At 45.5% G+C, this 25,937-nt stretch overlaps 1 protein-coding gene across 2 annotated transcripts in view; it reads left to right on the plus strand.

Moving 5' to 3' along the window:
* ATF6 (activating transcription factor 6) overlaps positions 1-25,937 on the plus strand; it is a 202,492-nt gene that overhangs the window by 75,129 nt on the left and 101,426 nt on the right. The window lies entirely within an intron of this gene.

The following is a 25,937-nucleotide window of genomic DNA, read 5'->3' on the forward strand; positions in this document are numbered from 1 at the left end:
ACTTATCAACTTTGTGTATTCTATTGCTGAGTTACTTTTCATAACATTTCTTTGTATAGTGTTCTCTTAGTGCTTGCTACTGTGCATGCTACTTTAGCCGGACATCCGCTGGTTGGGCTATAGTTTGGCTATTGCACCTAGCTGATTGGGGCATATTCTTGAGGCAGGATTCTCCTAAAGGGCACACCTACGGTGTTACTGAGCGCCTCAGCTCCCCTATCTCTAAGTTGGGTAGTGCTGCTTTATAGGAACTCTCCTGTACCCTTAACTTCCAGCCGCAGCTGTTCTTGCAAAGTTTGACTTTGCAGCAACACATGCAGGGCATGGCTTCAGCGGCAGCACAGACTCCATGGCGTTGCTTCAGCAGCATCACACTGCATGGCACAGTTTAGCAATGGTGCCAATGGCTTGACATGGTTTTAGCAGCGTCCTCCCGGATACCACGTTGGCAATAGCACACTATTGTGTGTAATGCCTCCAGTGCCACCACCTACCTGCATAAGTAAATTTGGATATAGCAGCCAACTTTGTCATGGTTATATGGATAGCACTTGCTTGGCACCAACTGGGCAAGGATACAACGTCAACATAAGCCTATTACATGGCACAGTCCCGGAGCAACAGCAGTCGTTGAGTTGCACAATTTCAGCAGCATCTGTGATTAGGATGGCACAGCATAGACAGCAGTGGTCTGAGGCAGGCCACTGATTCCTGTCATTGTCCTGGTAAGGTTTCATTGGCAGTTATCTGCATAGCACTCTGTTATCAATCGCATCCACCTATGTCACTGATTTTTTTCGGTACCAGTCAGCTGTGGGCTACAGCTCCAGTGGCACTTAGAGCCTAGCTTTGGCAGCAGCCAGATGTTGGTGCTATTGCAGTCCTGGTCAGTTCTTTAAGTTCAGCAATTTTGGTCAGCATCTCACAGTGCTTGCACGCAAGTAGCAAGTCTTTTTCCCCAGGGTGCCTACTCTACTGGTATGGAGGGAGGTGATGCTAAAAATGAAGTTACATAGTAACATAGTAAATGACGGCAGAAAAAGACCTGCATGGTCCATCCAGTCTGCCCAAGACAAACTCATATGTGTATACCTTACCTTGAATTTGTACCTGTCCTTTTCAGGGCACAGACCGTATAAGTCTGCCCAGCAGTATTTCCCGCCTCCCATCACCGGCTCTGGCACAGACCGTATAAGTCTGCCCTCCCCTATCCTAGCCTCCCAACCACCAACCCCTCTTCCCCCCCACCTGCTCCGCCACCCAATTTCAGCTAAGCTTCTGAGGATCCATTCCTTATGCACAGGATTCCTTTATGCATATCCCATGCATGTTTGAACTCCGTTACTGTTTTCATCTCCACCACCTCCCGCGGGAGGGCATTCCAAGCGTCCACCACCCTCTCCGTGAAAAAATACTTCCTGACATCTTTCCTGAGTCTGCCCCCCTTCAATCTCATTTCATGTCCTCTCCGGAAAAGATTCGTTTGCGGATTAATACCTTTCAAATATTTGAACGTCTGTATCATATCACCCCTGTTCCTCCTTTCCTCCAGGGTATACATGTTCAGGTCAGCAAGTCTCTCTTCATACGTCTTGGAACGCAAATCCCATACCATCCTCGTAGCTTTTCTTTGCACCGCTTCCATTTTTTTAACATCCTTCGCAAGATACGGCCTCCAAAACTGAACACAATACTCCAGGTGGGGCCTCACCAACGTCTTATACAGGGGCATTAAAACCTCCTTTCTTCTGCTGGTCACTCCTCTCTCTATACAGCCTAGCAATCTTCTAGCTACGGCCACCGCCTTGTAGCACTGTTTTGTCGCCTTCAGGTCCTCAGATACTATCACCTCAAGATCCCTCTCCCCGTCCGTGCCTATCAGACTCTCCCCGCCTAACACATACGTCTCCCTTGGATTTCTACTCCCTAAGTGCATCACTTTGCATTTCTTCGCATTGAATTTTAATTGCCATACGTTAGACCATTCTTCTAGCTTCTTCAGATCTTTTTTCACGTTTTCCACTCCCTCCGGGGTGTCCACTCTGTTGAAAATCTTGGTGTCATCCGCAAAAAGGCAAACTTTACCTTGTAACCCTTCGGCAATGTCACTCACAAATATATTGAACAGAATTGGCCCCAGCACCGATCCCTGAGGCACTCCACTTCTCACCTTTCCCTCCTCCGAGCGAACTCCATTCACCACCACCCTCTGGCATCTGCCCGTCAACCAGTTCCTAATCCAGTTTACCACTTCGGGTCCTATCTTCAGCCCGTCTAGTTTATTTAAGAGCCGCCTGTGGGGAACCGTGTCAAAAGCCTTGCTGAAATCTAAGTAGATTACGTCCATAGCACGTCCTTGATTTAATTCTCCTGTCACCCAGTCAATGAATTCAATGAGATTCGTTTGGCACGATTTCCCTTTGGTGAAACCATGTTGTCTTGGATCTTGCAACTTATTGGCTTCCAGGAAATTCACTATCCTTTCCTTCAGCATTGCTTCCATTACTTTTCCAATAACCGAAGTGAGGCTTACCGGCCTGTAGTTTCCAGCTTCTTCCCTATCACCACTTTTGTGAAGAGGGACCACCTCCGCCGTTCTCCAATCTCTCGGAACCTCTCCCGTCTCCAAGGATTTATTAAACAAGTCTTTAAGAGGACCCGCCAGAACCTCTCTGAGCTCCCTCAGTATTCTGGGTTGGATCCTGTCCGGTCCCATGGCTTTGTCCACCTTTAGCTTTCCAAGTTGTTGATACACACTCTCTTCAATGAATGGTGCTCTATCCACCTCATTCTCAGGTGTACTTTTGCCAGTCCCTCTCGGTGCTTCCCCAGGATTTTCTTCAGTGAAAACAGAACAAAAGTATCTATTTAGCAAATTGGCTTTTTCTTCATCATTTTCTACATAGCGTTTCGTTGTATCTTTTAGTCTCACAATTCCCTTTATAGTCTTTCTCCTTTCACTAATATACCTGAAGAAGTTTTTGTCTCCCCTCCTTACATTTCTAGCCATTTGTTCTTCCGCTTGCGCCTTCGCCAGACGTGCTTCTTTCAGTTTCATCCGGTATTCCTCCCCGTGTTCCTCCTCTTGAGATTTTCTATATTTCTGGAACGCTAGCTCTTTAATCTTTATTTTCTCAGCCACTTGCTTTGAGAACCATATCGGTTTCCTTTTTCTCTTGCTTTTATTTACTCTCCTTACATAAAGGTCTGTGGCCCTGTTTATTACTTCTTTTAGCCTGCACCACTGTCCTTCCACTTCTTGTATGTCCTCCCAGCCCATCAGCTCCTTCCTCAGGTATTCTCCCATTTTGTTAAAGTCAGCTCGCTTGAAATCCAAGACTTTGAGTTTAGAGTGGCCGCCATCCACATGAGCCGTTATATCAAAACAAACCGTTTGATGGTCATTGCTTCCCAGGTGTGCAGCCACTCGGACATTTGACACACTATCCCCATTCGTGAGCACCAGATCCAACGTGGCTCCCTCCCTCGTGGGTTCCGTCACCATTTGTCTGAGCAGAGCACTTTGGAAAGCATCCACAATCTCTCTACTTCTTTCCGATTTTGCAGACGGAACCTTCCAATCTACATCCGGCAGATTAAAATCTCCCAACAGCACCTCTTTTCTTCCCCAACTTTTGAATATCAGCGATCAGATCTTTATCTAGTTCCTCCAATTGTGTCGGGGGTCTATAGACAACACCCACGTGGACCAAGGTTCTATCCTCTCTTTTTTAAGGTGATCCATATCGCTTCTTCCTTTCCCCAGTTCCTTGTCATTTCAGTCGCTGCGATATCATTTCTCACATACAGAGCTACTCCTCCACCTTTACGTCCCTCTCTATCCTTCCTAAAAAGATTATAGCCTGGTATGTTTACATCCCATTCATGGGAACCATTGAGCCATGTCTCTGTGACTGCAACTATGTCCAAGTCAGCCTCCAAAATCAGGTCTTGAAGGTCATGAATTTTATTGCTTAGACTGCGAGCATTTGTGGTCATTGCTTTCCATCTACATTTCCTAGTATGTGTTTTGGTTTTAGTGATTTGTGAGGGTGTTTTCTCTTTGGGTACCTTCTCATCTTTTTGTTCCCCCTTCCTTGCTTTTTCTTTTTTTTCCGCTTCAGTTTTATTTTCAGGAACATCACAGTGCTGTAGTGGAGCAAAAGAATTTTGTAGTGGCAACACTTGTGCGGGCGGATGTTTCTGTGTCACATGACGAAGTCTGCCTGAGCCTACTGTGAACCATCCGTTCTTATGTGGTTTTATTCTTTGAGGCAGTGGTGAGAAGTTATGATTCTGCACAGTCCTATAAGTTGTTTTAATTACATCGAATTCTTGCATTACTTTACAGAGCTCTTGTTTTAAAGTAGATAGCTGAAGACAGATAGGACAAGCTTTAAGTCTCCAGATGATTGGCCTTGAAACTAAAGCACCACAATTATTGCAGAGAATAAAAGTCATCCTGATTGGTTGAAATGGGTATGAACAGGTGTACTATGTTGGAGTAACAGCCTACAAGACTGCCTGTGTACGATTGAGTAAAGTTAATGAGGTTTGGTTTGTCTATAAATGTGTGGAAAACCCTGGGGTAGGTAGGTTGTGGGAGGGTGGGTGGGATTATAAGTCCCAAAAGTGTCAGCTAAGTGCTGTTATCAAGGGAATACTCTAGCTGAATGGACCCAAATGGTACAGTCTGAGCAAAGAATTTTCAATTGATTCTTTTGGCTAGTATCTTCCTCTTTTATCAAAAGTGGTTTAAATAGTTTGCTGTATTTAGTTAGAGCAGTTATTGGAAGAGGAAAAGGTTCTGCATCCTTTCTAATCTGGATTCTCTACTGGATATGGTACAGACAGTGTTACTAGAGCTTTTGGATGCTATTTGAAAACAAGCAGATGTAGTGGTTGATTCTCTATTCATTTTGTTAGATGTGTCGGTAGTTTCTGGTATGATTGATCACAGCCCTATATTTGGGTTGGTTGAAGATTGGCATTGATGGGCAAGTATGAGATTGGTTCTCCCTTGCACATCACCATTTGAGAGAGACCCAGTGGACCCTAGCTTTCCAGTGGTCTCAGGCAGCTGGGAATCTAGTGGATGTAATCCAGATTCCATCGGAGTTGACTTATGCTCTTCTCTGGTGGACAGTTTGAACAGATTTGATTGTGGGACTACCATTCCAAATTCTATCTCCTCAGAAGGTGCTAACAACGGATGCATCCAACCTTGGATGGGGAGCTCTTGTGGATGGGCTTCACACCCAAGGAACTTCGTCTGCTCTAGAATCAGATCTCCATATTAACCTCCTCATGTTGAGGGCCATTTGGAACCTTCTAAATGCTTTCAGCCATCAGAAAATGCACAATTTCTTTTACTTATGCCCAAGCTGGGCTGACTCTAGAGGGTCATGTAAAGACTCATAATGTCAGTGCCATGGCTACATTGGTAGCACACTTGAGGTTAGCCTCCATAGCGGAGATTGCAAAGCTGCAACGTGGTCATCTGTGTACACATTCACATCTCATTACTGCCTTGAGTAGGATACCTAACGTGATAGCTGGTTCTGACTGGCAGTCCTGAAGAATTCGTTGTCGAGAATACAACTCCATGCCCATAGGCCCAGTTTTCTTTGGTTCCAGGCAGCACCTTCACAACTAGTATGTAAATAGTTTCAGGTTAATTGACTTTGAGGCCTCAACATTTTGAGTCCCTATTATCCTAGCATTGTTGTTTTCATTGAGCCTGGTAGCTAGGGATTCCCAGCTGTGAGAATACAACTGGCCCACTTGTCTTCAGAGAAAACAGTTACTCACCTGTTTCAGGTGTTCAAGGACAGCAGGTCTATATTCTCACATACCCTCCCACCTCCCCTTGGAGTTATATTCTTTAGCTGTTTTATATGACTGAGGGGCCAGTGCTCATACAGGCAGAAAGGGACCAGTGCATGTCTGGTGGGACGCTGCTAGAAAGTTCTATATTAATCTCGCTAGCCAGTGTCCGCACTGGGCTGTGTCGGGTGACATCACCCAACTGTGAGAATACTTGGCCTGCTGTCCTTGGAGAACACCTGCTACAGGTGAGTAACTTTTCTATATTGTTGCTCCAGTATTTGGATGTACTTTGGTAGCTTGCATCAGAGAGATTTGGAATGTTATTGATTTTGGACTTCTACTCTCAATCCCTTGATGGGGGAGGACTTTGACATTTTGAAATAAGTTCTCGTCTACTCTCAGGTAATATCTGCTGAGTCTTGCAGCTGATTGAGTGACAAACATCCCAAATAGCGCAGTCCATTTACCCATATTGATTTAAACATAAACAGAGAATTATAGAAAATGATGGCAGGTAAAGGCCATATGGTCTTTCTAGTCTGCCCATCCATGCCATCTACTTTCCCTTCCTCTCCGAAGTAGATCCCACATGCTTGTCTCAAACTTTCTTGAATTCAGGGATAGTTTCCTCCACCACATCCACTGGGAGGCTATTCCATGCTGCATCTACCACCCTTTCCGTAAAGAAGTATTTCCTTAGATTACTTCTGAGTCTATTCCTTTATAACTTCATCTTACACCCTCTCATACCAGAGTTCCCAAGAAATTTGCCTCCTGTGCATTTATGCTATGGAGAGATGGAGTGGAGGAGTGGCCTAGTGGTTAGGGTTGGTGGACTTTGGTCCTGAGGAACTGAGTTCAATTCCCACTTCAGGCACAGGCAGCTTCTTGTGACTCTGGGCAAGTCACTTAACCCTCCATTGCCCCAGGTACAAATAAGTACCTGTATACAATATGTAAGCCGCACTGAGCCTGCCATGAGTGGGAAAGCGTGGGGTACAAATGTAACCAAAAAAATAAATTAATTAAATGTCTCTATCAGATCTCCTCTCTCTCAAAGTATACACATTGAGGTATGTCTCCATATGCTTTATGACTGATACCATTGACTATTTTAGTATCCGCCCTCTAGGCTGACTCCATCCTGTTCGTAATTTTTTGAAGGTGTGGGCTCCAGAATTGTACATAATACTCTAAATGAGGCCTCACCAGAGGCACTATCACCTCTTTTTTTTTTTTCCTGCTTACTTCTCCCTATGTACCCAAGCATCCTTCTTGCTTTGTTGCCTTTTCTACCTGTTTGGCTACCTTAAGATTATCAAATATGAGAAGCTTAAGTCCTGCTCTTCTTTCATGCACAGAAATACTTCTCCCCCTAACTGGTACTACTCGCTCTGGATTGTGTAGCCCAAGTGTATGCCCCTGCATTTTTTAGCATTAAATCTTAGTTGCCAGTTTCTGGACTATTCTTCAAGCTTTGCTAGGTCCCCTCCTCATTCTGTCCACATCATCAGGGGTTTCTGCCCAATTGCAGAGTTTGGTATCATCTTCAAAGAGACATACCTTACCATGCCACCCCTTCAGCGTCACCCAGTCACTGTAGAGCTCAGACCAGAGGCACTCCAGAAGAGCCTGCTGAGCCTTCAGGTCCATTTAGTTCCAGGCTATGTTTGTGCTTTAATTCACGCCACTCCTCAGTGTTTTTTCATCATTTCTTCAATACCAGCTTTGCTGGTATCAAACAGTATTGAAACATCTTGGGACATTGCACATCTACTCCATGACAGTCCGTGGGCTCTTTGTATTGATGTAGCTGGGATATGTTGTTCCTTCTGGCAGTACTTTTCTTTCCTACTTTGATGTAATTTGTCTGGTGTCAATATAGGGTTTGTGTTCAATGTGGGAATGTAAATTAAAATGTTCCTTAACTTAAAATGGGGGGAGGGTGATGTGATGGGTAGTACTGGCACATTGAATGGAAAATCCTGGTCAAATCCTGCTGGAGTTGTTGCTAGCTATAAAGAATGTGATGGATCAGTCCTGGAGAGTCTGACTTGGTTCTTGTTTATTACGCTGTCTTTTATAGTACATGTGTGTTGAAACCAGCTTTCCTTTTTTCTTCTTTTACTCTTTATTTAAATGCACCGTATGTTACACATACAGTAAGCATATAATTTGCACAGTCTCCTCCCAAAGGCTGTTATCATGCATCTCTCATTTAAGCAAATGCTATTAATATCCTCCATCCTTTCAGTTTCATTGTAATTTTCACTTTTGTTCTGTAGCACATTTCAGCTATCATATTTCTCTTTATTTGAAAGGTGTGCATGAAGGAGGTGTGAAGCTAATTGTTAATTTTGGGGGGAAACATTTGTGATTCCCATTCTTCCTATTCACCCAGTAGACATTAAAGAAAACTTAAGACTGCCCTGCTATTGCTTTTATGGCTTTCAGCTTTGACCCAAAAGCTTTCTGCATCATTTTATTTCCACCACATGTGGACATGTGAAGCTTGGGCTCCACACACTATCCAGCACAGAGGATTTTGAGTTACTGAATTATGCAAAATAGAGGGGATAACCCTGCCAGTTTTCTGTATCTAGTTCCAAGGAAACAGCATTATTCTATTTATTTATAAAACTCTAGGCTTGTCCCCAAATCATCATTTTTGCAGTTCAATTATTTGTAAATTTGGATGGTTTGTTTTAGGTTGTGGATGCTCCTGTGCAATTGGCCTCCCTCTCTCTTACTGATTGTCTTTTTGAATCTACAGGTAAACATGGGGGGTGTTTTGTTGGTATATGGAATTCCTCAACTATATGTGAAATGATTTGACATTAGTCCCTTTTGAAATTTTGTCCCAAAAGGAATGTCCTTTATAGGCCAGCTCTTGAGAATTGGGTGACAAGGTAGCCAGACATCCAGTTTCTTAAATGCCCTGTACCAAACTTTCATTGCACATGCTGTTATCTTATTTTTCCTGCTAATTCTACTGACTACTGTTGCTCCAGTAGGGTATGCAGCAGTTCTCCTAGCTTCTGGCCCTAAGCTTGTATTTTCTTTAGGATCACTTTTTAACTATTTCCATATACCTCCCAGTATGGCTAATAAATATTACAGGTACAAACTGGGAAGTAGGGGCACATTGGCAAAGAGATTTCAAGGTGAAAGTCAGGACCAGTACTAGATAAAGCAGATGGTACCCAGAGCCCTGGGCAATAAAGGATAGAGGACCCTCTCTCTAATGAGGTAGCCAGTCTAGGTGATGAGGTGCCTTTAGAGCGACATGTGTAAATAAAATAAAATGTGATTCTTCAGACTCCTCTCTGTCTTTTTCCCCAAAACTGATAGAACTGAAAAATTAACTTGCAGAACTTTTATCTTTAAAATCAAATTTCAAAAGGCATTTGACAAAGTACCTCATGAAAGGCTCCAGAGGAAATTAGAGAGTAATGGGAGAGGAGGTAGTGTTCTATTGTGGATTAAAAACTGGGAAACTGGGTATGCAAATGGCAGATGACATTTAGTGTGAGCAAGCTCAAAGTGATGCATGTGAGAAAGAGGAATCCAAACTATAGCTATGTAATGCAAGGTTCCACATTAGGAGTCACTGACCAGGACAGGGATCTAGGTGTCATCGTTGATACGTTGAAACCCTCTGATCAGTGTGCGGCAGTGGCGGCTAAGAAAGCAAATAGAATGTTAGCTATAATTAGGAAAGGAATGGAAAACAAAAATGAGGACATTATAATTAATGCCTTTGTATCACTCCATGGTGCGACTGCACCTCAAATATTGTGTGCAGTTCTGGTCATTGCATCTCAAAGATATAGTGGAATTAGAAAAGGTACAGAAAAGGGCGACGAAAATGATAAATGGGGTGGAATTACTTCCCTGTGAGGAAAGGCTAAAGCAGCTAGGGCTCTTCAGCTTAGAGGCGAGATGGCTGAGGGGAGATATGATAAAGGTCTATAAAATAATGAGTGGAGCGGAATGGGTAGATGTGAATTGCTTGTTTACTTTTTCCAAAAATACTAGTACTGGGGGGCACGTAATGAAGCGACAAAGTAGTAAATTTAAAATGGATTGGGGAAAATATTTCTTTATTTAATGTGTAATTAAACTCTGGAATTCATTGCCGGAGAATTTAGTAAAAGCAGTTAGCTTAGCGGGGTTTATAAAGGTTTAGATAGCTTCCTAAAAGAAAAGTCCATATGCCTTTATTAAAATGGAATTGGGGAAATTTCACTTCTTATTTCTAGGATAAGCAGCATGAAATGTATTGTACTGTTTTGGGATCTTGCCAGGTACTTTTAACCTGGATTGGCCACTGTTGGAAAAAGGATGTTGGGCTTGATGGACCTTCAGTCTATCCCAGTACGGCAATACTTATGTACTTTCCCCAATACCCTATCCCATTTATTCTCAACCACCCTCATCTTGTCCCCTTTCTCTCCAAGCTGGGTCTCTTCCTAGTTTCTTTATATCCTCAATATTTTCCAGACTCTTCCCATTAGGCACTGGCTCTGAGGCAGCTGTTTTCTTCCAGCATCTTGTGGCTACAGTGATTTCAATCCATGTGGTGTCCGAACTTCTTCACTGTTCACACAGTCTCACAAGAGTAATGTGAGAATTTGTACACCACACAATTGAAACTCACTGAGAGCTGCACAGTCCTGAGGGAAAACAGATTAGTTCTTCTGGAGAACTTGTCAGCAGCAAGCTTCTGGATAAGGTGGTCAAAAGTATGTATTGAAAGTAGGAAGCCACACCTAAAGCGGGGTCCTGCTACTTGCACCCCCACCTCCTCCCTGCATTGATAAACACTAGAATAGGCCATATGCTGCCATTACCTTCATGCAGTATGGAGAACTTTGAAGACTTCTTTCTCTGTGATAGACCCTTTCTGCCTTCTGTAGGGACTTTGTCAAGGAATTGAGTTATACTAAGTTTCTGCTTGGGGCCCTCTGTAGAGAGATTCAAATTGTGCCTCTTGTGATCTATGTAATCTTCGAAGAGGCGTTCTTTAACTCATTTCTACCATGCCCATTTTTTGTTTTGAGTGGTTCACAAAAAAACCCCCAAAACCACACAAAAAAAATACAACCCAACAAAAACATAATAATAGTAATGAGCATAAAAACATTCCGTGTTAACTAACTCACAGCATCAAAGACTCAAAGAATGATCAGGAAAATGTCTTAGTGAACAATAGTGTTTTAATTTGTTTTTGAAAAGATAAAAGATCAGATTGAAATTTTAAATAGTTATGGTTAGAGTTCCATAAACTAGGACCGAACACAGAAAAGGCCAAAGATGTAGCAATGATTTCTGGTTGGCTATCGCTTTAGAAACCAGCAAAATGGACTGTGGAAGTGATCTTAAAGAAGAGTTGAATGGAGATCAATCCAAATAATTTCTCAAACAGAGGCCAGCCAATGAAGAACTTTATTATGCGCACTATAAGCTACTGACTAGATTTTTTAAGGAACTGGATAATCACAAGACTGTATCTCCATTTGATGAGAGACTTTTATATGAGATACTGTGGGCAAGGGTGCTGCATTTCACCCCTTTACACAGGGCATTCCTGCTGCTATTTTGCTTGGCACCACATGTTATTCTTATCTAAGAAGTCTTGTGCCCATTCATGTGTGAAAATTGAGTACTGTTGTGTTCAAAAGTTCTGTGCCCTGCTATGAACTAAATCAAAACTGTCATTTTATTTTTAAAATTCTGTTTTACTCAACCTATCTGCATCATTATTTAGAGCCCTTCTCTTGCTGCAGAACTTTCTCCTAATTCGGTGTCATCAAACCAAGCATGTTGTCTCTAGCCTACTCTCTCTTCACTGGCTTCTGATATTCTTGGGCATGAAGTTCTGTAGTACTTTAAAACCACTCTTAGGACATATATTCCTAGCTTTTGCTTAAATCAATACTGTCTTACGGAACATGTTTTTCCATCTATAGCTCCTAGATATTAGACTGAGTGATTACTCTTGGGCTGCCTGCATATGATATACTCGAAGTTCTTCTGCTTAAGTTGTTGTTCAAGTTCCACAATTCTATGCTGGGATTTTTGGACTGACCACAAAAATGTCTTGAAATCTGAAAAGCTTGTGTTGCTTATCAAATAACAATTTCCTGGAGATGCAGAATAATGATATAACTATGAAGAACCCATCTAGGTTGTGACCCATTTGGGGTCCCGACCCACAGTTGGGAAGCTCTGGGCTATGGCATTGAGGATTGGTAGCATGGAATGTTGCTATTTGGATTTCTGCCAGTACGTCTGACCTGGATTGGCCACTGTTAGAAACAGAATACTGGACTAGATGGACCATTGGTCTGACCAAGGGTGGCTATTTTATGTTCTTACTAGTAAAAAAGCCCCGTTTCTGATGCAAATGAAACGGGGGCTAGCAATGTTTTCTTCTGTGTGCATGTGGGAGTGTGTGTGTCCCTGCCCTCTGGCCTCTCTCCCCTCCCCCCTCTGAGTCCTTCACTGTTACAGAGCCAGCGATTTGATTTCGTGCTCTGCTGTTTTCCTTCACTGACTGTGTTACAGAGAGGGCGGGGCAGACACTCATAGGGAAACCGGATATCTCGCCCCCTTCACACTTCCGGCTGGAGGCTTCATAGAACGTTGGTGTTGCTTTTTATATAGAGAGATGTTCCTTGAGCATATTGCTTCCCATGATTTAAAAAAGAAATTGCTATGCTCGTTTGGATTTGAAGAATGCCTATACCCACATACAGATAATCTAGGCCACAGGAAGTATCTGATCCTGAGTAGGGAACACCATTGCCAATATAGTGTATTGCCGTTTGACCTTGCATCAACACCCAGGGTATTCACAAAGTGCTTATCAGTGGTCGCATCCCCTACACAGACTGGAAGTGCATGTGTTTCCCTACTTAGATAATTGGCTAGTGAAGAGAACATTAGAAAAAGGAGCAGAAGAATCAATGTGCATGACCACTTGGGTTCTGGAGCTACTAGGGTTTGTCATAATCCCAAATCGCAGCTTGGTCTGTTCCAAAATTAGAGCTTATATGAGCCCTGCTGGACATGATTCAGGCTTGTGTATTTCTCTGGCTACTGTGGATAGAATCTCCAACTTCAGTAGTTTCAGAAAAGTACCAGAATCAGCAGATGTCATCTCAGCAGATGTTGAGAATGCTGGGCCACGTGGCCCGCAGTGTCCATGTAATTTTTCATGAAACACCTCAGTTTGAGGCAAGCTCAATGGGCCCTTTCTTCCCAATGGTTGCAAGCAAGGGGGAACCTGCAGGATGTAGATGCCTCTCAAGGAGTCTCTCTCCTCATGGTTAGTTCATGCCAATCTGGCTAGGGATATACCCTTCCAAATTCCTCAAATTTAGGAGACATTGTTAACAGATACATCCAACCAGATAAATCTCCTAGAGCTAAGAGCAATCTGGACTGTGCTAAGAGCGTTCAGAGATCATTTGGCAAACCATATTATAGTTTAATCAGCTAGGTTGCAGTTGTTTATTTATTTATTTACTATACCGTTTCTTATTGCATTCGCAAAACAGAACAGTTTACATCTTATAAAATAAAATTTATATTAAAAACATACAGGAAATCCATTAATTTGATAGAAAAGCATATCAAAACAAAAAACATCCATATTAAAAGGTATGTAGACTATAGACAGCCATCCATGCCAAAAATATAATTATACATATTACTATTTAATACATATTCATTCTTTCTGTTTTTCCCTTTCATCCCAGATTATTGTCGAACGTATTCTGAAACAAATTCAGGAATTTACGGACATGAATATAGGACTCTTCTATTCTAATAGTTTTTGGAAGGCAGTTACAAAGTGAATGGGCTAGAAGAAAGAAAGCTCAGGTTCTGGTAGACTCCTATCTGGCCTTTTTGGGTGACGGAATTACTAATCTATTATCTGTAAGTGATCGAAGTGTTCCTATGGGAGAGTATGTTATAATGAGATTGGCTAAATATGATGGAGTCAGTAAATGTAAGGCTTTATGTGTCAGAGTGAGAATCTTAATTTTTTTCTGGCTTCAGCTGGGAACCAGTGAAGATGGTATAAGAGAGGTGTAATCCTATCATATTTTGAAGCCCTACAAATAATACGGGCTACTGTATTTTGTATCATTTGTAACCATTTTATATTGATCTTAGTAAGGCCTGCATAGATGATGTTGCAATAATCCAGATGTGTCATAATATATGCATATGTTAGAATCTTTGTACTACATCAACAAGCACAGGGAAGCATGGAGCTATTTCTCCTATGTTAGGAAGCAGCCAGGATTTGGAAATGGGCCATATCCCAAGGGATGGTGCTCAGGACCACTTTCCTGGAAGGAAAAGACAAATGCCTGGCAGACAGGCTGAGTTGGGTCATGCAGCCTCATGAATGATCACTGGATATGGCCATAGCTTAGAAGGTCTTTCAAGAGTGGTGTAGATCAATAGATATTTTTGCCAAGCACCTTAGCAAGAAGGTTCCTTAGTTCTGCTTCAGTCAAGGGTCTCATTGAAAACTGGTCTCATGGAAAGCTAGACTCAAATGCTTTTCTCCTTCATTAGGGAAGCATCTTCTGTACATGTATTCTCTACCACCAGTTATAGAGAAGAACTGTCCTGAAACTCAAGGATTGGGGAGCCATAATGCTGATAGTGCCTTATTGGCTGAGACAGATATGGTTCCCATTTCTTCTGGAGCTTGCCTTGTCTTTGGAGACTGGTGTGCTTCCCAACTCTCATTACGCAGGACAGAGGATCCCTTCTCCATCTCAGCCTCCAGTCCCTAGCCCTCACGGTTTGGATGTTGAGAGGGCAGTAGTGGACTTGCTCAACCTGGCGGGAAAAGTGTCTCAGGTCCTGCTGGTTTTCAGAAGAGATTCCAGTAGGAGGAGTTTTAATTTCAAGTGAAAAGGTTTGCTATCTGGTATGAGGGCAGTGCCCTAGATCCTTTTTTCCTGTCCTACCCCCAAATTTGTTTGAGTACCTTCTACATCTATCGGAGTTGGATTTAGAGTCCAACGCTATTAGGGTTCAGTTGAATGTATTTATCACCATCATCACGTAGAAGATAAACCCATCTTTGCTTAGCTCCTCGATTTCATGAGGGACTTCCTTTTGTTGAAGCCTCCTATTAAGCCCTCAGCAGTGTCATGCTAACTTACTAATGAAAACTCCTTTTGAGACATTGGACATCTGCCACCTGAATTTACCTGACCTGGAAGGTCTTATTTTTGGTGGTAATCACTTCAGCCTGCAGGGTCAGTGAGTTCCATGCCCTAGTAGTTGTTTCACTGTACACAGTTGTTTTTGGTTTTGCTTTTTAACAGAATGGTCTGGTGCACCTATCCTAAGTTCCATCTTAACCAGTCAGTTATTTTTACCATGATTTTGTTTTCCAGAACCTCACGCGTACCAGATGATAGCACACTGCATACTTTGAACTTTTATTTTCAGTGGACTAAAACCTAGAAAAAGTCCACCCAACTTTTTAATTCTTTGGACCCAAACAGGATGGGGCTGCCATTGGCAAAAAGCAGACTATATTTCCTTTATTTATGCCCAGGCTGGATTGACACTAACTCTGGAGGGTCATTTCATGACTCATAACATCAGAGCCATGATGACGCTGATAACTCACTTGAGATCAGCCTCCATAGAGGAAATTTACAGAGTTGCAACATGAACTTTATTCCACACATTCACATCTCACGTCTGTTTGGAATAGGACTTCCAGTACAGCAACAGGACAGTGGAAATGGCCAGAAAACCAGTGTGCAGCCAGAAATTTCTTCAAAAAAGTTCCTTATTCATAAATGACTCACTCAAAATACATGCACATATAAATGCTTCTAAAGGACTTGACACTGGCCGTGTTTCGGCGATATTGCCTGCATCAGGAATCTTATAAGACAAATCTAAACACAGAATAATAAATATAAAAACCATGAGGATGACTATATAAAAAAAGGAGATTCACAAATATATGAATAAACCTAAGTAAAAAGAATGATGTACAAGTATGTGAATATATAAACAAGCATAAATTGTCTGTGCAGACTCAATTTAAATAAAAAACTTAAAAGCTACGAGTACGTAAAAGATTATGAATTCATAAACAAATTATAACTATCGGACGCCTCAATCTCGCCTGAGGCAATTGAGGCCTACACCTCTTAGCACACCCGCTTCCTCAACTAACTGAAGAAAAAAAAACTGCTTTGGAAATGCCTGTTCAGGTGGACAAAGTTTGTAAGGTTATAAAGGATCTTCCAACTGGGAAATCACTGGGCCTAGATGGGCTGCCTAATGATTTTTATAAACCCTTAGCGAGAGAGTTAGCACCCATATTGATGGAGATTCTCAATGGTACCTGCTCAGGGGACAATCTTCTTCCGTCTATGATGGATGCTTGGATTGCAGTAATACTGAAACTGGGTAAAGACAAGACTGAATGCTCATCGCCCTATCTCCATACGTAATTCCGATGTTAAAATATTAGCAAAGGTTCTTTCCAACAAGGTCTTGCCAGATTTAATTCACCCAGACCAAGTAAGCTTCATCCCTCATAGACAGGCTGTGGATAATGTTAGACGGATAATTAATCTTCTTAGTTATGGAGCCTCTCGCCATGGCTGTACTTTCCGACCCCGATGTGTCAGGTATTACGGTGGGGGGTCGGGAATACAAGGTTGATCTGTTTGCGGATGATGTTCTCCTTTCCTTGACTAAACCACTGATCTCTTTACCTAATTTGGTGAAACTATTAGAGGAGTATTCTTCAGTGTCTGGTTTTAAGCTTAACAAGAGTAAGTCTGAAGCCATGGCGATGGGGATTCCCTTGCAGGTCCTGAATTCCCTTCAGAGTTTCTTTTCTTTTTGGTGGGTAACTCGGGGACTCAAGTATTTAGGGGTGGTGTTAACACTCTTGCTCTCAGATTTGTTTTCTGCTATCCTTCACTTCTTAAGACTCTATATGGAGACCTAGAGCGTTGGGATTCTTTGGAACTGTCGTGGTTTGGTAGAATTTCTACTTTAAAGATGAACATATTGCCCCGTTTGATGTATTTGTTTCAGGTTTTGCCTCTTCGTTTAGCTCGGGGTTCCCTCTCTGGTATTCAAGATCGTTTAGCTCGGGGTTCCCTCTCTGGTATTCAAGATCGTTTGATTCGATTCATTTGGTGCAGTTTTTTCTATTTCCTAAGAAACCTCCTGGTCTTACCAAGACTCAGGCATTGTTGGTGAGACACACGATGACTGCAGCTAGGGTGTCCTTGGCTGCCCAGTGGAAATATTCTTCTGTCCCTTCTGTGGTTCGCTGGTTGAATAAACTATGGTATATATGTGAAATGGAGAGATTGTGGGCTGTTTGACGCGATACTCTTCCTAAGTGGAAAGCTACTTGGGAACCTTTTTTGAGTAACTGCGCTGTTTAAGTGTTTTCGGGAAATGGGTTGGTATAGGGTTTTTTTGGGGGGTGGGGGGTTCGGAAGGGGGGGTGGTTATTAAGTAAAACTGTTTTCAAAAATTTGGAAGTTCGTGCCTGTTACAGAAACTATTATCTCTGTGTTTGTGTTTACCAGTTGTTACTCAGCTTCATGTTCAGGGGTGCAGCAGCTTTGTTTTGCTATATAATCGATGCCTCTTGATCTGTAAGCTTACTTTAAGATGTAGCTTTGTCTGCAAATTTCAGTAAAGGTTTCTATAAATTAAAAACAAAACATATAAGCAATTTAGTAGAGGGTCTTTTACTAGTGTGCTAGCATTTTTAGCTCACCCTAAAAATCAGCTGGTACTAAATGCTGAGACATCCATTTGAGCATATTGGCATTTAGCAACAGCTGCTAGCGCACCTGAAGACTCCCTTAATTAAAAAGCTGAACTAAAAAAAACAGGGAAATGAATAAAAAAAATAAAAAAAAAGACTTAACCCCTGCATAAAATGCATGCACATAAATGCTTCTAAAAGTACCTGACATGGGCTGTATTTCAGCAGTATTGCCTGCATCAGGAGTCCTAAAAGTTAAATCTAAACAAAAAATAATAAATATAAAACTCATGGGGATGAATAAATATAAAAAAAGACATCCCACGCACAAAATATATGCAAATGATTCTAAAGGACCCCGACACAGACCGTGAATTGGCAATATTGCCTGCATCAGGGTTATGTATTGTCTTTATTTATTTATTTATTTATTCATTTCCCCCAAGCTTTCTTAAATTCAGATACAGTTTTCATCTCTACCAGAACGCCGTTCCACAGATTCCTCCTCACCCTTTCCTTGAAGAAGTATTTCCTCAGGTTACTTCTGAGTCTGTTTCCTTTCACCTTTATCCTATGCCTCCCCATTCCTTTCAATTGACTCACCTCCTGTTCATTTATTTATGCCATGTAGGTATTTAAACATCTATATCATATCTCCCCTCTCCCATCTTTCTTCCAAAGTATACATATATACATCTTTGTCTGTTCCCATATACCTTATGACAAGACTACTGACTGTTGTAGTAGCTGCCCTCTGGACTGACTCCATCCTGTTTATATCTTTTTGAAAGTGTGGATTCCAGAATTGTACACAGTATTTTAAATGAGGTCTCACCAGAGTCTTATACAGAAGCATCATCACCTCCTTTTTCCTACTGGCCATTCCTCTCCATGTGCACCCAAGCATCCTTCTAGGTTTTGTTGTGGTCTTTTCTACCTGTTTGGCCACTAGGGTTGCTAACTAGATTCAAATTCTGACAGGGTTGATCCAGTCTTGGGCTTACCCTATTGCATGCAGAGACTGGTGGTTCTGATTTCCCCATTGGATACCCTAAGAAAAGAAAGGCCACAAGTCCCTGCATGCATTGAGGTAAGCCCAGGACTGAATCAGTCCTGTGAGGCGAATCTAGTTGGCAACCCTATTGGCTACCTTAAGATAATCACATACGATCACACCCAAGTCCTGCGCCTCTCTCGTGCACAGAAGTTCTTTACCCCCTAAACTATAGCATTCCTTCCGGTTTTTCAGCCCAAATGTATAACCCTACATTTCAAGCATTAAATTTATATATATTTATACATATTTTTATGTATGTAGTTTCAGAAGCAAAAACAAAAAGGAGGTAAAAACCCTCACGAAACCGTTTTTATGCACAGTGACATTTTTTTAATTTTAATTTTTATATCAATAAATATACATTCGTTGGTATCCTCATCTACTCTCCTCACTTTTTGTTTGTACATCCTGTAGTTTCAGAAGCCCATAGGGCCCTGCCTGTTGTGATTCTTAGTAATGTTCCCTATTTTTGTTCAAGGCAGCCTGGGTTGCTAGGGATTCCCAAGAATATATAATTCTGCTTGTCCTCGGAGAAAACAGTTCCTCTTCTGTAGCAGGTATTCTCCGAGGACAAGCAGGCTGCTTGTTCTCACGACTGGGTGACGTCCGCGTCAGCCCCCACCAACCGGAAGAAGCTTCGCGGGCGGTCCGCATGCAGGGCACGCCCACCGCGCATGCGCGGCCGTCTTCCCGCCCGTGCGCGACCGTTCCCGCCAGTCCTTTTCTTTCCGCGCCTGGAGAGAGTCGTGCTACTGCCGCTCTCTCTTCGTCAGCCCCGGAAAGCCGTCGCGTTTACGCGAATTCTGTTTATTTTTCGTTTAGTTTTGATTGCCGCGCGCTCCGAATTTCTTTTAAAAAAAAAAAAAAAAAAAAAGAGAGAGCACGCGCTCTATTTTTCCCTCGTTTTCGAGCAGGGGCGTCGCGCTGCGGCCTTGTGGCCGCGCGGTCGATTACTTTTTCGAGGTGTGATTACCGCCACCATCGACGACTTTAACTTCGCCGACGCGATTTTTCCGTCGATGTCCTCGAAGGTCCCGAGTGGATTTAAGAAGTGTGGTCGGTGCGGCCGGCCGATCTCGCAGACCGACACCCACGCTTGGTGCCTCCAGTGCCTCGGGCCGGAGCACAATATCAAGTCGTGTTCTCTGTGTCTTGGTCTCCGGAAACGGACTCAGGTTGCGAGGCAAGTTCTGTAGGACCGTCTTTTTGGAACTTGCGCCGGCCCCTCGACGTCGACCTCGACGGCATCGGTATCGAAGGCCGGTTCTTCGGTACCGGTATCGATGCCCGAGAAATCGGCACCGATGGCATCGACCCCAGGAGCACAGGTCCCGTCGGCCCGCCGGTCCTCCAGCGAGGGTAGGAGTGAGAGGCCGCGTGGGCAATCGGCCCCGGTCACTCCCTCGGCCCATGGCCCTCGGGACCAAACCCTGTCTGACCCGGTTCCTCGGGACCGAGGGGGATCGACCTCCTCCATGCCACCTGGCACCGATGACGGGCACCGCAAGAAATCTAAAAAGCACCGTCATCGGTCGCCTTCCATGCATCCGGCTCTCGGTACCGGAGAGGAGTCGACGCCGAAACGTCCGCGTCGAGAGGAAATGTCCCCCTCGGTAGTGGAGGTACCGACACGTCAGGGTCCCAGCACTTCGGTGCAGTCTCCTGGACCCGACCAGCTTCCGGCACCGACGCCTCTACCGGCCCCCCCGTCTTTCCCGGCAGCGGGCCTGGACGAGTGCCTCCGAGCCATCCTTCCGGGGATCCTGGAAGGGCTGATGCGCCAGGCTGTGCCGGCGCCGGGGGTGCTTGCGCCCTCGGCGCCGTTGACTGTGGTGCCGGCGAGCTCTAGCCCGGTGCCGAGGTCGTCGACACCGCCGCCGCTTGCGGCGCCGGTCTCAACCGCCACGCAGGTGGAGTCCCCGTCGACGTCGATGGAGGGAGCTTCGTCCCCGCCGGCGCGGGAGTCCACCGCTCGACGACACCGAGGCCTCGGTGCCTCGACGTCGAGCCGGGCCCGGTTAAGGACTCAGCTACATGAGCTCATGTCCGATACCGAGGAAGAGGCCTCGTGGGGGGAAGAGGAGGACCCCAGATATTTCTCCTCAGAGGAGTCTGCGGGTCTTCCCTCAGACCCCACGCCTTCACCAGAGAGGAAGCTCTCGCCCCCTGAGAGCCTCTCCCTTGCCTCCTTTGTAAGGGACATGTCTATTTGCATTCCCTTCCCCGTGGTCTCTGTGGATGAGCCGAGGGCTGAGATGCTCGAGGTCCTCGACTATCCATCACCACCTAGAGAGTCCTCCACGGTACCGTTGCACAATGTCCTCAAGGAGACACTGCTTCGGAACTGGATGAGACCACTATCTAATCCCATCATTCCCAAGAAAGCAGAGTCCCAGTACAGAATCCACTCGGACCCAGAGTTAATGCGGCCCCAATTGCCCCATGACTCGGCGGTCGTGGATTCTGCTCTCAAGAGGGCACGGAGTTCGAGGGATACCGCCTCGGCGCCCCCGGGGCGGGAGTCTCGCACTCTGGACTCGTTTGGGAGGAAGGCCTACCAATCCTCCATGCTCGTGACCCGCATCCAGTCATACCAGCTCTATACGAGCATCCACATGCGGAACAATGTGAAGCAGCTGGCGCACCTGGTCGATAAGCTCCCGCCGGAGCAGTCCAGGCCTTATCAGGAGGTGGTCAGGCAGCTGAAGGCGTGCAGAAAGTTCCTGTCCAGGGGTATCTATGACACCTGTGACGTGGCATCTCGTGCTGCGGCCCAAGGTATAGTGATGCGCAGGCTCTCATGGCTGCGTGCCTCTGACCTGGACAACCGCACCCAGCAGAGACTGGCCGACGTCCCTTGCCGGGGGGATAATATTTTTGGTGAGAAGGTCGAGCAGCTGGTGGACCAACTGCATCAGCGGGAAACCGCCCTCGACAAGCTCTCCCACCGGGCGCCTTCAGCATCCACCTCAGCAGGTGGATGTTTTTCCCGGGCCCGGCAGGCTGTGCCCTATTCTTTTGCAAAGCGTAGGTACACCCAGCCGGCCCGAAGGCCTCGCCAGGCACAGGGACAGCCCCAGCGCGCTCGTTCTCGTCAACAGCGTGCGCCTAAGCAGCCCCCTGCGCCTCCACAGCAAAAGCCGGGGACGGGCTTTTGACTGGATCCACGGGAACATAGCCGCCCTCAAAGTGTCCGTACCGGACGATCTGCCGGTCGGAGGGAGGTTAAAATTTTTTCACCAAAGGTGGCCTCTCATAACCTCCGACCAGTGGGTTCTCCAAATAGTACGGTGCGGATACGCCCTGAATTTGGCCTCCCTGCCACCAAATTGTCCTCCGGGAGCTCAATCCTTCAGCTCCCATCACAAGCAGGTACTTGCAGAGGAACTCTCCGCCCTTCTCAGCGCCAATGCGGTCGAGCCCGTACCACCCGGTCAAGAAGGGCAGGGATTCTATTCCAGGTACTTCCTTGTGGAAAAGAAAACAGGGGGGATGTGTCCCATCCTAGACCTGAGAGGCCTGAACAAATTCCTGGTCAAAGAAAAGTTCAGGATGCTTTCCTTGGGCACCCTTCTGCCAATGATTCAGAAAAACGATTGGCTATGTTCCCTGGATTTAAAGGACGCATACACTCACATCCCGATACTGCCAGCTCACAGACAGTATCTCAGATTCCGCCTGGGCGCACGGCACTTTCAGTATTGTGTGCTGCCCTTTGGGCTCGCCTCTGCCCCACGAGTGTTTACAAAGTGCCTCGTGGTGGTAGCGGCCTACCTACGCAAGCTGGGAGTGCACGTGTTCCCATATCTCGACGATTGGCTGGTCAAGAGCACCTCGGAGGCAGGAGCCCTCCGGTCTATGCAGTGCACTATTCAACTTCTGGAGCTGCTGGGGTTTGTGATAAATTACCCAAAGTCCCATCTCCAGCCAACACACTCTGGAATTCATAGGAGCTCTGCTGAATACCCAGACGGCTCAGGCCTTCCTTCCCGAAGCGAGGGCCAACAACCGCCTAGCCCTGGCTTCGCAGACCAGAGCGTCTCAGCAGGTCACAGCTCGGCAGATGTTGAGACTTCTGGGTCATATGGCCTCCACAGTTCATGTGACTCCCATGGCTCGTCTTCACATGAGATCTGCTCAATGGACCCTAGCTTCCCAGTGGTTTCAGGCCACCGGGAATCTAGAAGATGTCATCCGCGTCTCCACCAGTTGCCGCACTTCACTGCTCTGGTGGACCATCAGGACCAATTTGACCCTGGGACGTCCATTCCAAATTCCGCAGCCCACGAAAGTGCTGACGACGGATGCATCTCGCCTGGGGTGGGGAGCTCGTGTCGATGGGCTTCACACCCAGGGTCGGTGGTCCCTCCAGGAAAGGGATCTGCAGATCAACCTCCTGGAGCTCCGAGCGATCTGGAACGCACTGAAGGCTTTCAGAGATCAGCTGTCCTACCAAATTATTCAAATTCGGACAGACAATCAGGTTGCAATGTATTACACCAACAAGCAGGGGGGCACCGGATCTCGCCCCTTGTGTCAGGAAGCCGTCGGCATGTGGCGTGGGGCTCGCCAGTTCGGCATGCTCCTCCAAGCCACATACCTGGCAGGTGTAAACAACAGTCTGGCCGACAGACTGAGCAGAGTCATGCAACCGCACGAGTGGTCGCTTCATTCCAGAGTGGTACGCAAGATCTTCCGAGAGTGGGGCACCCCCTCGGTGGACCTTTTCGCCTCTCAGACCAACCACAAGCTGCCTCTGTTCTGTTCCAGACTACAGGCACACGGCAGACTAGCGTCGGATGCCTTTCTCCTCCATTGGGGGACCGGCCTCCTGTATGCTTATCCTCCCATACCTTTGGTGGGGAAGACCTTACTGAAGCTCAAACAAGACCACGGCACCATGATTCTGATAGCGCCCTTTTGGCCCCGTCAGATCTGGTTCCCTCTTCTTCTGGAGTTGTCCTCAGAAGAACCGTGGAGATTGGAGTGTTTTCCGACTCTCATCTCGCAGAACGACGGAGCGTTGCTGCACCCCAACCTTCAGTCCCTGGCTCTCACGGCCTGGATGTTGAGGGCGTAGACTTCACTGCGTTGGGTCTGTCTGAGGGTGTCTCCCGTGTCTTGCTTGCCTCTAGGAAGGATTCCACTAAAAAGAGTTACTTTTTCAAGTGGAGGAGGTTTGTCGTTTGTTGTGAGAGCAAGGCCCTAGAACCTCGTTCTTGCCCTGCACAGAACCTGCTTGAATAACTTCTGCACTTATCAGAGTCTGGCCTCAAGACCAACTCAGTAAGGAATCACCTTAGTGCGATTAGTGCTTACCATTATCGTGTGGAAGGTAAAGCCATCTCTGGAGAGCCTTTAGTCGTTCGATTCATGAGAGGCTTGCTTTTGTCAAAGCCCCCTATCAAGCCTCCTACAGTGTCATGGGATCTCAACGTCGTCCTCACCCAGCTGATGAAACCTCCTTTTGAGCCACTGAATACCTGCCATCTGAAGTACTTGACCTGGAAGGTCATTTTCTTGGTGGCAGTTACTTCAGCTCGTAGGGTCAGTGAGCTTCAAGCCCTAGTAGCTCATGCTCCATATACCAAATTTCATCACAACAGAGTAGTGCTCCGCACCCACCCAAAGTTCCTGCCGAAGGTGGTGTCGGAGTTCCATCTTAACCAGTCAATTGTCTTGCCAACATTCTTCCCCAGGCCGCATACCCGCCCTGCTGAACGTCAGTTGCACACATTGGACTGCAAGAGAGCATTGGCCTTCTACTTGGAGCGGACACAGCCCCACAGACAGTCCGCCCAATTGTTTATTTCTTTCGACCCTAACAGGCTAGGGGTCGCTGTCGGGAAACGCACCATCTCCAATTGGCTAGCAGATTGCATTTCCTTCACTTACGCCCAGGCTGGGCTGGCTCTTGAGGGTCATGTCAAGGCTCATAGTGTTAGAGCCATGGCAGTGTCAGTGGCCCACTTGAAGTCAGCCACTATTGAAGAGATTTGCAAGGCTGCGACGTGGTCATCTGTCCACACATTCACATCACATTACTGCCTCCAGCAGGATACCCGACGCGACAGTCGGTTCGGGCAGTCTGAGCTGCAGAATCTGTTTGGGGTGTAAATCCAACTCCACCCTCCAGGACCCGCATTTATTCTGGTCAGGCTGCACTCAGTTAGTTGTTCTTCGTAGGTCAATTTCTGTTGTATCCTCGCCGTTGCGAGGTTCAATTGACCGGGATTCTTGTTTTGAGTGAGCCTGAGAGCTAGGGATACCCCAGTCGTGAGAACAAGCAGCCTGCTTGTCCTCGGAGAAAGTGAATGATACATACCTGTAGCAGGTGTTCTCCGAGGACAGCAGGCTGATTGTTCTCACCTACCCTCCCTCCTCCCCTTTGGAGTTGTGTTTTCATCATTTTTGCTTGTCATTCAACTGGCGGGAACGGTCGCGCACGGGCGGGAAGACGGCCGCGCATGCGCGGTGGGCGTGCCCTGCGTGCGGACCGCCCGCGAAGCTTCTTCCGGTTGGTGGGGGCTGACGCGGACGTCACCCAGTCGTGAGAACAATCAGCCTGCTGTCCTCGGAGAACACCTGCTACAGGTATGTATCATTCACTTTTTCCAAGGACAACAGAATGTGTATTCTTTTAATTGACAGCTGTACAAGTGTTTACTTGGCTTATAAAGTATATAATGCATACATTTTTAAAAAATTACAAAAATGTGAATTTATTATTAGAGCAGTGACAAAGCCAAGAACAATTTTAAGCTAGAGTTTTGAGAGAGATGGCATGGGCCACAAATTGTGAAAAATGGCAAAAAGCTTAGAAAAGTATTCAAATTCTGGTTTGCCTGGCAATGTCAATAGACCCTTAACCCTGCTTATGTGGTGTGTGTGTGTCTTAAGCCATGCACAGTTTTATTGTTTTTTTGTTTTGTTTTTGTTTCTTTTACAACACAGTTTGTAGAAAGGCATAGAACAAATCAAGGGCCCTGTTTACTAAGCCACGTTATAGGTGCGTTAGTGTTTTTAACGTGCGTTAATCGTGTATGCGCCTACAATATCTCTATAGGTGCCTACACGGTTAGCACGCACACTAATTGTAGGCGCATTAAAAATGCTAACACGCCTTAGTAAACAGGGCCCTAAAATTGGAGGAGAGGGGACATATTGTGCCTTTATGGCTATGCAGTTCACAACTTTTATGGGCCAATAGTGTGAGGAAGATCACCCATTGCCTCAAGTACAAATTTTAAA

Source organism: Microcaecilia unicolor, chromosome 6, assembly GCF_901765095.1.
Source record: "Microcaecilia unicolor chromosome 6, aMicUni1.1, whole genome shotgun sequence".
Lineage (NCBI taxonomy): Eukaryota > Metazoa > Chordata > Amphibia > Gymnophiona > Siphonopidae > Microcaecilia > Microcaecilia unicolor.